The sequence below is a fragment of the Pelobates fuscus genome, chromosome 7 (genome assembly GCF_036172605.1).
Source record: "Pelobates fuscus isolate aPelFus1 chromosome 7, aPelFus1.pri, whole genome shotgun sequence".
In the NCBI taxonomy this organism is placed as follows: Eukaryota; Metazoa; Chordata; class Amphibia; order Anura; family Pelobatidae; genus Pelobates; species Pelobates fuscus.
The window spans coordinates 8,202,669-8,217,544 of NC_086323.1; positions in this window are offsets into that span (position 1 = coordinate 8,202,669).

Genomic DNA, 14,876 nt, shown 5'->3' on the forward strand with positions numbered 1-14,876 from the left:
AATGAGGTATGTCCCCAATCGCCCCCCTCCGTCTCTCACCTCCCCTCTTTCATGTAAAAATGAACATAACAACCAACGAAAGGGGAAAGAAAGGAGAGAAACGGTACAGCCCTGTACATCGTGCAGGGGTAGTAAGAGCAGTTACCCATCACCCGGAAATCAGAAGGTCTTGTGGTGTTTGATGTCAGTGATCTTGGACCAGTCCCGGTTAAGGTTAACAGGAGAGCGTCCATTTGAAGCAGGTTTATCGGTAGCTTGTACTTGCTAGACATGTGCAATTCCGAATGTCCGAAGTGCCGAATTGCTGAGGTCCCGAAGTTCCGAAATTACCGAATTTCCGAAGTGCCGACGTGTCAAAGTGCCGAAGCACAGTATTGCCTAAGTACTAATATACTTACCCAGTGAAAGAAGAAGAATGTTACACTGTATACAATTTTAAATAAAAAGTATATAAACATAGCCAGGATTCAGCTGTAAGCATTTGCAACACTTGCAACAATCAAGTAACATACATTCATATAAATTGTAAGTTACTAAGCCAGTCAGTGTAATGACAGGAATGAATAAGTAGATAACTCCCTAATTCCCACGGTATTAGGGAGCTATCTACTAAAAGGCTGAAAGACCTAAATTGGTCTTTCAGCCAAATTTACTAATACTAAGTAAAGATTACTTAGTATTAGTAAATTATGCCCCTACTTGCTATACTGCCTGTGGCTGCTCAGTGTTAAAAAAAAAAAAAAAAAATGACGCGCGAGTGGGGGCTTTTAAACTAAAGGGGGGACCTATTGCCCCCCCCGCCCCCACCCCTGAGCGGCGGGTGGGGGCCCTAATGTAAAATAATGGGGGGGGACCTATTGTCCTCCCCCCTGGCTCCCACCCCTGAGTGGCCGGTGGGGGCCCTAAATCAGAATAAGGGGGGGACACCTAATGTCCTCCCCCCTGGCCCACACCCCTGAGCGGTGGGTGGGGGCCCTAAATACTAATAAGGTGAGGGGACCTAATGTACTCCCCCCTGGCCCCTACCCCTAAGCGGTGGGTGGGGGCCCTACAGTAAAATAAAGGGGGGGGACCTAATGTCCTCCCCCCTGGCCCCTACCCCTAAGCGGTGGGTGGGGGCCCTACAGTAAAATAAAGGGGGGGGACCTAATGTCCTCCCCCCTGGCCCCCACCCCTAAACGGCGGGTGGGGGCCCTAAATACTAATAAGGGGGAGACCTAATTTCCTCCCCCCTGGCCCCCACCCCTGAGCTGTGGGTGGGGGCCCTACAGTAAAATAAGGGGGGGGGACCTAATGTCCTCCCCCCAGGCCCCCACTGTTTACTAGACATGCCCCTACTCTCGGTATAGCGAGGAGGGGCAAAATGTACTAATACTAAGTCATTTTTACTTAGTATTACTAAATTTGGCTGAAAGACCAATTTAGGTCTTTCAGCTTTTTGGTAGATAACTCCCTAATACCGTGGGAATTGTTCCAAATTCCAAAGAACTTTCCCACGCTGTGTAAAATGACACAGAGCACTCTGATTGGATGGCTTAAACCCACCAATCAGAGTGCTCTGAGCCTAATTGCAGGGCGGGGCAAGGCTTTATAAGCCTTCCCGCGCCCTGCAGAGCTCAATCTGCACAAAGCCCTAGCTGGGTGAACATGGATAATTTTTTTAATTGCGTCGGTTATTATGGTTTTTTATTTGGCCTTTTTTGGGGCTGAAAAAAGAAGATTTTAGAAGACGTCGAATATTAAGTTTTATTTTTTTTACAGGTACTTAGTTAAAGATCCCCCCCTCATCATTTTTAGGGTGAGGGGGATATTTTTTTTTGGGGGGGGATGGGGTGACTAGGGGTTTGGGGACCCCTAGTTACCTGGGGCGGGGAGGGGCAACATATTTTTTTAGGGCCCCCACCTGCCGCTCAGGGGTGAGGGCCGGGGGGGAGGACACTGTTTTTTTTTTTTTTTAACTTTTTTTTTTTTTTTAAAACAGTGAGCAGCCACAGGCTGCTCACTATTTACTAGACATGCCACTACTTGCGGTATAGCGAGTAGGGGCAAAATTTACTAATACTAAGTAATTTTTAATTCCGAAGTCCCGAAGTTGCCGAATTTCCGAATTGTCAAAGTGCCAAAGTTCCGAAGTGCTGAAGTGCCAAAGTTGCCAAAGTTCCGAAGTGTTGAAGTGCCGAATTGCGAAAGTCCCGAATTTCGGAATGCCGAACCGAACCGAAAATTTTCCCCATGCACATGCCTAGTACTTGTATATTCCATTACTCGAGTACTTATTTGCCTTCATCAGGGGTAATATGGTCCTGTCGGTTCCATTTCTTTTCACCGGTAACTTGGCCGTGAAGTCCCATTTATAGGGTATGTTAGCTGACCTCAATGCTGCTGTAATGGGTGCAAAGGTTCTCGTTTTGGTCATAGTTGCTGAGGATAGATCTATGAACAGCTTAATATGCTCGAATGGGCCTGGAGGTGGTGGGTTACTCCTGGAAGCCTGCATAATCCTGTCCTTGAAAGTAGTGAAATTTAGTGATGACATCTCTTGGGACAGTGGGGCCCAAATGTCTGGGTCTGGGCAATCTGTGTGTGTGGTCTAGCAAAATATCCGTGTCCATCAGGGCCGGTTTGTAAGATGGGAATAAATCTTGCACATAAGCAGTCAACTCACGTGGCGTCACGGATTCCGGGATCCCCCTTATCCGCACAATATTGCGCCGGTCTCAATCCTCATGATCTGCAACTTTCTCTTATAAAGCTTTGAGCTTTTGCTCCAAGGAAGAGTAAGCTTCTGCCAGAGTATTATGTGCATCCACGATTTCTTCTGTGCGTTCGTCTAGGTGCGCCTTCCGGTCGCCCAGGTATTGTATATCTGACCTGATATCAGATGCTACTTGCAGTAGGTCAGTGTGGAAAGTAGATTTTATATCTACTAGCATGGCTTGGAGAGTAGCGTTTGTGACCGCCTGTGTGAGGTCTGAGGCACTGCGTGTTCCTTCACTGATGTCTGAACACGAGGTTGGCCATCTAGAGCCATAAGCGCCATCTAGGGCTTCAGGCCCAAATTTCTGTGATTGTGATTGTGTGATTGTGAGTAGCGTTTGTGACCGCCTGTGTGAGGTCTGAGGCACTGCGTGTTCCTTCTCTGATGTCTGAACACGAGGCTGGCGATCTGGCGCTCTCAGCGCCATCTTGGGCTTCAGGCCCAAACTTCTGTGATTGTGTTAAATGCATCTGGATCGATCACTGTTTAAATTTTTTTGCACGATTTTGCTGCCATCAGTGCCGCAGGGTTGTTTCCCACTTGTGGTGCTGTAATTAGGGGCTGACTGCTGTGTTGTCACACTGTAAACACCGGAACACAAGGTTTACACGTCCGTGCTTGTTCCCCACTAGGCCACACCCCCTGCAATGCTAATTTGTCATTGTCCTCTTGTTTCTACCAGCGAGACGCACAAACCCTCTCTCCATCCTAGCGCTGTGTGACCTATTGTCAGACTCTGAGATCACTGAAATGGAGAGGCATTCCGAATATCTGGGCCTTTTCAGTTCTACTCGATTCATCAATCTGTAAAATGAATCTGTATCAGACAGATATATGGACACACCTCACCTTTCCAGCAGCTTATCGCCCACTGCATTACTTCTACATCACAGACAGACAAACGGGTAGCTAGACAGACAGACAGACAAAATACATATAAAATGAAGGTGCATTATGCCTTTAAATATACTAGAAACATGCAATATAGTGAGTAAAACTAATATAAGTGGATTAATAAATTGATCTCAGTAACAAAAAAAGAATTATAAAGAGTACAAATGACGACGTATACATATAGAAAACATTTAGTCAATTAACCCCTCTGTGCAAATACAAGCAAGGGGGACACAATATAAAGTGCTGAAATTGATTAGTGATAGTGATCTCTCTAATATTGACAGATAAGTGATTAATGGAGGATCGCAGGTGGAAATGCTTATGGGATAAAAAAGACAAAAGAAAAAGAACATCGTGTAAAACTGTATAAAAATATAAAAGGAGGGGAGAGAGGGAGGGGATGGCACTCACACACGGGGAGCATTAATGTCCCGCTCAGATCAATCAGCTACTCAATGAATTAGATCCACATGAACGGTTGTATAGGAAATAGCCTTTATTTAAAACAGTTAAAGAGACACTCCAGACCCCTAGAACACGTTACTTTGCTGAAAAGCTTTACATGTGAATAGTTATAGTGTTTTTTTTAAAAAATATCGGAAATAGTGCAGATTTAAATAGAAATTGGCAAGTTTATAAATGAACCTTGTTACACCCCCTGGCTGTTAATCAGATAACCGGTCCTGTTACTTCCTGGTTTGTTTAGCTCAGTGGAGATAAACTCAAGAGGCAGCAATTGCCCAGAGCACCTGCGTTACAAAGACTTCTCATTGAGCTGCATTGGACAGTCTGTGATTGGACAGCCACAGAAAGTCTGGGCGGGGTTAGAAGGGGAGGACTTGCAAAGGCTGCAGACACGTGATTCTGCAAGCTGTTTGAGAGATATAAAACAGATACATTTTTCGTAAGGGTTATTACTGTGGTGGAATCTCGGTAAAAATAAATTTCGTAGGCCGAGATTACCACGTGGCATGTGTACGTGCATATGCTGACGTATCGATCAGTTGGTTGCACGAGGCAAGATACGATCAGTAGTGTACGGAGCATGTGTGAGAATAAAGGATGTAGTATTCCCCTCCTCCATTGTGCTGGACAGGCCATGCGGTCAAGCAGGAAGTTAATTCTTATTTGTATTGATTGGTCAAGAGAATGTGCGGGTGGAGCTTAATATGGGAGGAGTTATGTGCCTATATAAGGAGCCTGCACTATTGTCCGGGGCTCAGAACTTGCTGTATTTTGGTGACATTAGTCCCTCTGAGTCCCGATCGGTGATCCAATAAAGAATCTCTACCTTCCTGAAGAAACCTGTGATAATAACTCATATGATAATCGGCTTGTGAAGATATTAATTGGTCAACTGCCTCAGAACCGGACATTACCTCCTTTGCTTCCCAAGGCCATTGGTCTCCCATGTTAGTACCTCCACACACATAGCAGTTGGTAACATTAAGACTACCAGCAATACTTTCAGCTAAATCAATGAACAGGTTTTTAGCATTATGGGGGATCTTATTATCTACGCTCATCTCTTCATAAAAGGAATGGTATACTTGATGAGTTTGGGAGGTTACCGTATCAGTCTCTATCCTTATAAACAATACTGTCCCAGGATCTAAACCCGTCCCATATATTTGAAACCCAAATAAATTACCATATTTATCTAAGAACTTGTCGGGGTTATTTATAAGTATATGGACTGGATTGCATTCCATAGACTTACAATATGGACTGGTAGGCAACTTAGTCACAATCATGTCCTTGTCTGCTGTCTGTCCCCAAGTTGCCCACCCCACACAAGACCAATATGGGCAAAAGTTATAATCTCTATTTGGGCATCTAGGGCTCACATACTTATTTTTACTACTGGGACAAATATATTTATCGTTAGACCCATACGTTCTCTCCCATCTAAGATCCCCACATACATTCCACGGCTTTCTACCACTTGATATCGCTTTACACGCATCAAATAGCAGAACACCTGAAGAATATACGGATTTTAATACCGTTTTATTAATTAGGGTCTGTAACGGGACGCGGTATATTAGTCCACGATATCCGTTGGTATCCTCAGGAAATCCACAGTCAAGACAGAAAGCACGGCAATATTCCCCATCCTCCCAATAACCGGACGAAACACAGTTTGGGAGTCAACTAACTCGCTTTATTCACAGACTTCCATATTTATGCAGTTCCCCTTGCAAGGGGTTTCCTTACAGCTGTTACAGGGGATTTCTCCCATCAGGCATTGTAATTATCCCAACAGGCATTGCTACACGAGAGGGATACTCCCACTAAAATGGACGATTAAGTGGATTATCCCCTCGTGGAGCAAAACCGACAATTTATATAGAAATCCATATTTTATACATTTTTGCTCGCTTTTAGACGAATGACCGTTCGGTAGATAGCTGGGGTCGGCGGGCACATTTAGTGAGAATACCGCTCTGATCCCAGCTAAACTAACCGAACGCCGCACAAAATACATTAAAACATTGAGTTCGGTTTAAAAGTACCGAATATCTATGGGGAACAGAATGTGCCGAACGCGGAACTCCCGAACGCTCTAGAAGTCCAGCGGTGTTCGGATCATTGAGTAGCCGTTTTCAGTTCCAGGCTCTCGACGACCGAACACCGCTGCAGAGACAAAGGATCCAAGATGGCCGACCGCCGCATGGTCGGTAGCAGGACGGCGGCCACCTAGGAGAGCCCTTAATTACCGATTGCAACATTGTTGCAATCGGTTAATTGGTGCCACACGACTTGTGAATGTGTGGTCTACCTGGGGAGCCCGCATTCGTACGGCGAATGGCTGGAATAGCCGTGTTTCGTCGAACGAATGCTTTGTATGCTGGCAGCGTACGGCTGCCAGCATGCGAACGGCCATAACACAGCACTTATACAGGTAAGGACATACAGTATACATTCAGCCTATGGACAACCTGCAATACATATAGTCCAGAAGTGGCTAGGTTTGCCACAATGCTCCCCCAGAACCAAGCCGGCATACACAGTCTGATCCCAACGGATCGGCTTGGGGATGTCCGGGGGAGTACTCACAGATCACTTCTCTAGTTCAGTCTGTCTGGATAACCCGTCAGCGTTACCGTTTTGTTTTCCTGGCCGGTAGTGGATGGTAAAGTCAAAGGGCTGCAGCGCCAAACTCCAGCGCAGCAGCCTGGCATTGTCCCCAGATACACGGTTTAGCCACACCAACGGGTTGTGATCTGTGAGTAAGGAAAAAGGTTGTCCATACAAATACGGCTGTAACTTTTTAAGGGCCCACACCACGGCCAGGCATTCTTTCTCGATGGCGGCGTAGCTTACTTCGCGGGGTAACAACTTGCGGCTTAAGTAGGCTACGGGATGTTCTCCGCCATCGGCTCCCACTTGGCTCAGCACTGCCCCCAATCCAAACATTGAAGCGTCTGTGTGGACAAGAAATCTTTTAGTTGGATCAGGAGCCATTAACACAAGAGCATTAGTTAGTGCGGTCTTGAGCTGTTGGAATGCCTGCTCACACTCTGGGGCCCAGACAACCAGTCGGGGAAGGTTCTTTTTGGTCAGGTCCGTCAGGGGTTTGGCCAGGGTACTGTAGTCGGGTACAAATTTCCTATAATACCCTGCAGTCCCTAAAAACGCTAGCACCTGGGTTTTGGTCCTGGGGGTAGGCCACTTGGCCACGGCCTCAATTTTGGCTGGCTCGGGTCTCTGCTGCCCACACCCTACTCGGTGTCCTAGATACTGCACCTCGGCCATCCCTATGTGGCACTTACTCGGTTTCAGCGTTAACCCCGCTCCCCCAATACGATCTAGGATCGCCCCTATATGTTGGAGGTGGTCCTCCCAAGTCTGGCTGAAGATGGCTATGTCGTCCAGGTAGGCACAGGCATAGTCTTGGAAGCCGTCCAGTAGTCGATCTACCATCCGCTGAAACGTAGCCGGAGCGTTTTTCATCCCGAAGGGCATGACCTTGAACTGGTACAGGCCAAACGGGGTGACAAACGCCGACTTGGGGATGGCATCGTCGGCTAAAGGAATCTGCCAGTATCCCTTACATAAGTCAATTGTAGTGAGATACTGGCCCCGTGCCATTTTATCTAGCAGTTCGTCTATACGGGGCATCGGGTAGGCGTCAGACACGGTCTTGTCATTCAGCCTCCGGTAGTCAACGCAGAATCGGGTGGTGCCGTCCTTTTTAGGCACCAGGACTACCGGTGATGCCCAGGGGCTATCTGAGGGTTCGATAACCCCTAACTGCAGCATTTCATCCAGCTCGGCCTTCATATGAGTCCGGACGGATTCCGGGACCCTATATGGGGCCTGCCGCATAGGTAGCTGTCCCGGGGTTTCAACTCGGTGGGTGGCCAGCGGAGTGTACCCAGGTAAATTAGAGAACGTAGCCCCTTTAGCTACGATCAGCTCCTGTATCTGGGCACGCTCGCGAGGGCTTAGCCGCTCCCCCAGTTGAACCCCCCGGGAGGGCTCTACCGGCTCTTCCTGTTCTAGCAGATCAGGTAGTGGTAAGTTCTCCTGATCTTCCATGGCTGAGGCACAGATTGCCGTCACATCCTCTATCCGCTCGTGGTAGGGTTTGAGCAGGTTGACGTGAAGCATGCGTCTCTTCCCTACCCCGGAGCAGGGGCCAATCACATAGGTAGTGTCGCATCGCTGCTCCACTACCTGGTATGGGCCTTGCCAGACGGCCTGCAGCTTATCTGTGCGGACAGGTTTTAAAATTAAAACCTTCTGCCCCACTTGAAAGCTGCGGTCCCTGGCTCCCCTATCGTACCATCGCCGCTGACGTTGTTGGGCCGCCTGGAGGTTGGTGTGTACGGCCTGGGTTAGCGCCTCCAGTCGGTCTCGGAACTCCAGCACGTACGATACTATAGGGGTTTCGCTAGCGATACTCTCCCCCTCCCAGTGCTCCCTAATTAAGTTTAAAGGTCCCCGTACTCTCCTCCCGAACAGTAGTTCGAATGGGGAGAACCCAGTCGATTCTTGGGGAACCTCTCTATACGCAAAGAGCAGGTGAGGTAGAAATCTCTCCCAGTCTTTGTGGGTTTCCCCGAACGTCCGAAGCATCTGCTTCAGCGTCCCATTAAAGCGTTCACATAGTCCATTGGACTGGGGGTGGTAGGCTGAATTGACTATGGGCTTAATGCCACACACTTTCCACATTTGTTGGGTAACCTCAGCAGTAAATTGGGTGCCCCGGTCAGATATTATCTCCTGGGGGAACCCTACTCGGGAAAATACTTTTATCAGAGCTTCCGCCACGGTTTCCGCGTGAATGTTAGAGAGGGCTACTGCTTCGGGATATCGGGTGGCGTAGTCCACCACAGTTAAAATGTATTTCTTCCCAGAAGGACTGGGTTTTGGCAGGGGCCCTACTATATCTACGGCGACCCTGCTGAAGGGTTCGGCGATAATGGGAAGGGGGCATAACTTGGCCTTGTGGCGATCCCCTCGTTTTCCTACCCTCTGGCAGACGTCGCAGGACGTGCAATATTGTCGCACATCCTGTGAGATCCCGGGCCAGAAGAACGCGTGTGTTAGGCGGTACCGGGTACGGGTCATCCCTAGGTGTCCTGATAAGGGAATATCGTGAGCAATTCTGAGCAGCTCCTGCCTATACTTCCGGGGTACCACTAGTTGTTTGTTCGTCAAAGTGACGGACCCCCCCACATCCTTGGCCGTGATACGGTACAGTAACTCTTTTTCCCACGTGTAATGCTCCCCCTCTAGCCCGGTCTGGGCAGCTTGTGCCCGGTCCCTATAGACTTGTAATGTGGGATCGGTCTGTACTTCGGTGATAAAGGTAGTCGGGGTATCCCAGGATATGGAAGTCGGGGAAGGGTCGTGGTCTCTTACCTGAGCCTCAGAGTGTATCGGTGTAGCCGTGGTGCGTGCCTGTTGCCGGGTGGTTACTGGATGGGCTTCCTGGTGGGGTGCCTGTGGAATAAAGGCAGAGGTCATCTGACCCAAATCATTCCCTAACACCACATCTGCTGGTAAGTTCTGCATGAGTCCCACTTCTACTGTCCCCTCTCCCGCACCCCAGTTCAAATGTACTTTCGCCGTGGGTAGTCGGTATACAGCTCCCCCGGCTACCCGAACGGCCACAGATCCGCCGGTATGCGTGCCCTCCGAAACCAAATGGGGGGCTACCAGGGTTAAGGTAGCTCCCGAATCTCGCAGACCCTGCACTTCGGTTCCCTCAAGAGTTACCAGCTGTCGATGATGTTGCCGGTTATCCGTGGCTCGGACCGACATGACTTCGTGCAATATGCCCAGAGGTTCCTCCGCCTGCACACTCCATAAATCCTGAGTGGCGGGGTCCCTCTGGTAATGGTGCGCAGCCGCCCTGGGTGCGGGGTTTGGACGGCCCTGATTCCAGGTGGGCCTGCTGCGATTCTGGGTGCATTCCCGGGCCATATGCCCCCATTGTTTGCAGGAATGGCATTGGATGTTGGCCCGCCCGTTGTATCTGGACGGTGGCGGTATCTGTCCTTGTGAGGGACGGAACGGGGCAGCGGTGGGCGCTAGGGGTGTTGTAGCGCTAGGTAGTCCTGGGGGTCGGGAGTAGCTTTTGGCTACGGGTCCCTGGGGTCTCCGGGCATCAAAATGTTGATCGGCCAATCTAGCCGCTTCCGTTAGGGTAAGGGGTTTCCTATCCCGTACCCATTCTTGTGTCTCCGGGGATAATCCATTAAAAAATTGTTCCAGCAACATCAGCTGGCGCAATTCCTCCATGGTGGTGGCGTTGCTGGCCTGGATCCACCCTTGGGAGGCTTGATCCAATTTGTGTGCCCATTCTGCGTGCGAATCTCGCTCTGGTTTGCGTAAGTGTCGGAACTTGCGCCGGTATGCCTCTGGGGTAATGGCATACCTCTCCAAGATTGCCCGCTTTACTTTGGCATAATCTTTGCTGTCCTCACTGGGTACAGCACGGTACGCTTCGGCTGCCCGACCTGCTAGTTTGCTTGCTAGCAGTTGCACCCATACGGACGGTTCTAGCTCATGCAGATCACACAGTCTTTCAAAGTCCTGCAAGTACCCGTCTATCTCGTCCTTTTCCTCGCAAAAAGCCCTGAAGGCCTGGTACGGGATCTTGGGCTTTACTGGGTTGTAGAGGGACCCTGGGTTTGACTCGGTTCGAGTCAGGGTGTGTTGCGGGCTGTGTGCCATAACATATTCCTGCACATTTGCCATTACCATATGTAACGTGGCATCTGATATCGGTTGCGGCAAAAACGCTAGCCTGGTCCTCATTTCTCTTTCATAGAGCGTTTCCTCCATAACTACCGGGGGGGTAGCGCTGCGGGCTTGGTCTCCCTCCATCAGCTCGGCAATGATTGTCGCCTTGTTTTTGCTGCTGGCTACTTTCCCTCTGGCTTCCAGTAGTTCCTTTAACGTCTGTCGCTTCAGTATGGTATAGTCAATCTCCATACGAATTGCCTTTGCTTTCCTCGTTCGGTAGTTCCAGTTACACGAACTCCGTTTTTCGGCTGTAAGGTTCGGATCCCGTCGCTTGCCACCAATTGTAACGGGACGCGGTATATTAGTCCACGATATCCGTTGGTATCCTCAGGAAATCCACAGTCAAGACAGAAAGCACGGCAATATTCCCCATCCTCCCAATAACCGGACGAAACACAGTTTGGGAGTCAACTAACTCGCTTTATTCACAGACTTCCATATTTATGCAGTTCCCCTTGCAAGGGGTTTCCTTACAGCTGTTACAGGGGATTTCTCCCATCAGGCATTGTAATTATCCCAACAGGCATTGCTACACGAGAGGGATACTCCCACTAAAATGGACGATTAAGTGGATTATCCCCTCGTGGAGCAAAACCGACAATTTATATAGAAATCCATATTTTATACATTTTTGCTCGCTTTTAGACGAATGACCGTTCGGTAGATAGCTGGGGTCGGCGGGCACATTTAGTGAGAATACCGCTCTGATCCCAGCTAAACTAACCGAACGCCGCACAAAATACATTAAAACATTGAGTTCGGTTTAAAAGTACCGAATATCTATGGGGAACAGAATGTGCCGAACGCGGAACTCCCGAACGCTCTAGAAGTCCAGCGGTGTTCGGATCATTGAGTAGCCGTTTTCAGTTCCAGGCTCTCGACGACCGAACACCGCTGCAGAGACAAAGGATCCAAGATGGCCGACCGCCGCATGGTCGGTAGCAGGACGGCGGCCACCTAGGAGAGCCCTTAATTACCGATTGCAACATTGTTGCAATCGGTTAATTGGTGCCACACGACTTGTGAATGTGTGGTCTACCTGGGGAGCCCGCATTCGTACGGCGAACGGCTGGAATAGCCGTGTTTCGTCGAACGAATGCTTTGTATGCTGGCAGCGTACGGCTGCCAGCATGCGAACGGCCATAACACAGCACTTATACAGGTAAGGACATACAGTATACATTCAGCCTATGGACAACCTGCAATACATATAGTCCAGAAGTGGCTAGGTTTGCCACAGGGTCCCCTGAGGATCTCCATTCCTGAGAGTCAACCAAATCGTACGGGGTTGATACTCTGGACTGAAGCACTTAGGTTCTCCTACTCCTAAATGGCACACACTATATTCTATATTTAAGTATCTACATCTTGATACATCTGCTTTACACTCGTATTGCGAATGCCAAATTAGGGTCTGGGAAATATGGTTACCTGTTCTTGTAGTCTTAATGCATACCTCACAGCTAGGAGTGTCGGTACCTCTACCTTCCTGAATATAAAAATACACATATAAAAACATTATTAAGAATACATCTTTCGTCGTCATCCTCAGTCTTCGTCCGTGCGAAGGCACCTCAGCTTCCAGGAGGTAAGGGCTGCAGGGAATGGAGTTCTGCTCGTCTTCACAGGGGTCCCTTCGAGACTTTTCCTGACTTATACACTCGTTGGTGAGCGGACAGGCTTTATTATGGCCTTCTCACTCACTTACTTACCAAATCTCTGAAACAATAAAATTTGTAATCCACAAGGTTCCTCGTCACTTCGACTGAGTCGTGCGCTTTAACCGGATCTTGCAGGGATTCTCTGGATCTGCTGTAGCTTGCCAAGAATCGACTGCTGCTGATTTAACCCTGGAGTGATGTATCCACGGAGTCACTTCGGCTACTTTTATCGCTGTAGGGGTAGACAAAAGAACAACATAAGGACCTCTCCACTTGGGCCCTAACGGTACATTATTCCACTCTTTAATCCACACTTGGTCTCCTGGGTGGTAACTATGAACTGGGGGGTAAATATTCACAGGTAATCTATCTTGTACCCATTTCTGTACCTCCTCCATAGTCTTACCCAACTCTACAACCTGCTGCCGGGTAATTCCTTCTCCCAACTGACTCAAATCCCCCCTTAAGTTACCAAGTACGGGAGGTGGTCGCCCATACATGATTTCAAAAGGAGAGAGGCCCATCCTTCTGGTAGGTGTACTGCGAATTCGCAATAGAGCTATGGGTAAGAGAACGTTCCACTTAAGTTGGGTTTCCTGACCCATTTTAGCCAACTGATTCTTAATAGTTCTATTCATTCTCTCACCTTACCAGAACTCTGGGGTCTATATGCCGTATGAAGCCTCCACTTTATACCAAGCATATGAGTCAGTTGTTGTAGGCACTGATGAACAAAAGCTGGACCATTGTCCGATCCTATAGAGCAGGGTAGTCCATATCGGGGTATTATTTCTCGTAGCAGGAATCTCACAACTTCTCCTGCTTTCTCCGTACGAGTAGGACATGCTTCTACCCAGCCTGAATAGGTGCACACAACTACCAGTAGGTAGCGATGTCCACCAGATTTAGGCATTACTGTATAGTCAATTTGTAGATCGGACATGGGGAGTCCCCCCATAAACTGGACTCCTGGTGGCTTTACTGGTCCTTGCCTTGCATTATTTTTAGCACACGTTACACATCTTCGTACAATGGCCTGAGTCAAGTTGGACAATCTTGGTATATAGAAATGTTTTCTGAGAGATTCTTCTGTACTATCTCTCCCAGAATGTGTCCCGTTGTGATAGTTTTGGACAATTTCTACCGCTAGTGATGCTGGAATGACTATTCTTCCATCTTCTAACTGATACCATTTGTTCTCCAAATACTTTCCAGGTTCAGTCTTTAACCACTCCTCTTCTTGAGCTGTATAAACTGGAGTCCATTGAGACAGTGGAGTTGGTATAAGAGCAGCTATATGCTCCACATACTCCTGTCTTCCCGATTCAGCGGCACGCTTAGCTGCACTATCTGCCATCCGATTTCCTTTGGTTACATCACCATCTCCTCTCAGATGCGCTCGACAATGTATAATACCGACTTCTTTCGGCTCCCACACTGCTTCCAATAGTTGTAGGATTTCAGCTGCGTACTTGATTTCTTTGCCTTCTGAATTCAATAGTCCTCTTTCTTTATACAAAGCTCCGTGGGCATGAGTGGTTAAAAACGCATACTTGGAGTCCGTGTAGATGTTCACTCTTAAACCTTCAGCCAATTGTAACGCTCGTGTCAGTGCTATCAATTCTGCCTTTTGTGCTGATGTTCCTTTTGCCAGTGGCCGAGCTTCTATCACCTTGTCTATCGTTGTTACTGCATATCCTGCATAGCGGATCCCTTCTTTCACATAACTACTGCCGTCGGTGTAATATTGAACATCGGGGTTCTGGATGGGAAAATCACGAAGATCTGGTCTACTTGAAAATACTTCATCCATCACTTCCAGACAATCATGTTGACTTTCAGTAGGTTGTGGCAAAAGGGTAGCTGGATTTAAGGTATTTACAGTCTCTAAATGCACTCTTGGGTTTTCACACAACATTGCTTGATACTTGGTCATACGGCTGTTACTAAACCAATGATTTCCTTTGTAATCCAACAACGTCTGTACTGCATGTGGAACTCGTACATAAAGTTCTTGACCCAGAGTGAGTTTATCGGCTTCAGCTACTAGCAGGGCGGCTGCAGCTACGGCTCTTAGACAAGGTGGAAGTCCGCTGGCCACTGCATCCCGTTGCTTAGACATGTAGGCAACAGGTCTTTGCCATGATCCCAAGTACTGTGTCAATACTCCCACAGCCATTCTTCTTTGCTCATGTACATACAGGTAGAATGGTCGTGTGTGATCAGGTAGACCTAATGCTGGGGCACTCATCAAAGCCTTCTTCACATCCTCAAATGCCGATTGCTGTTCTTGAGTC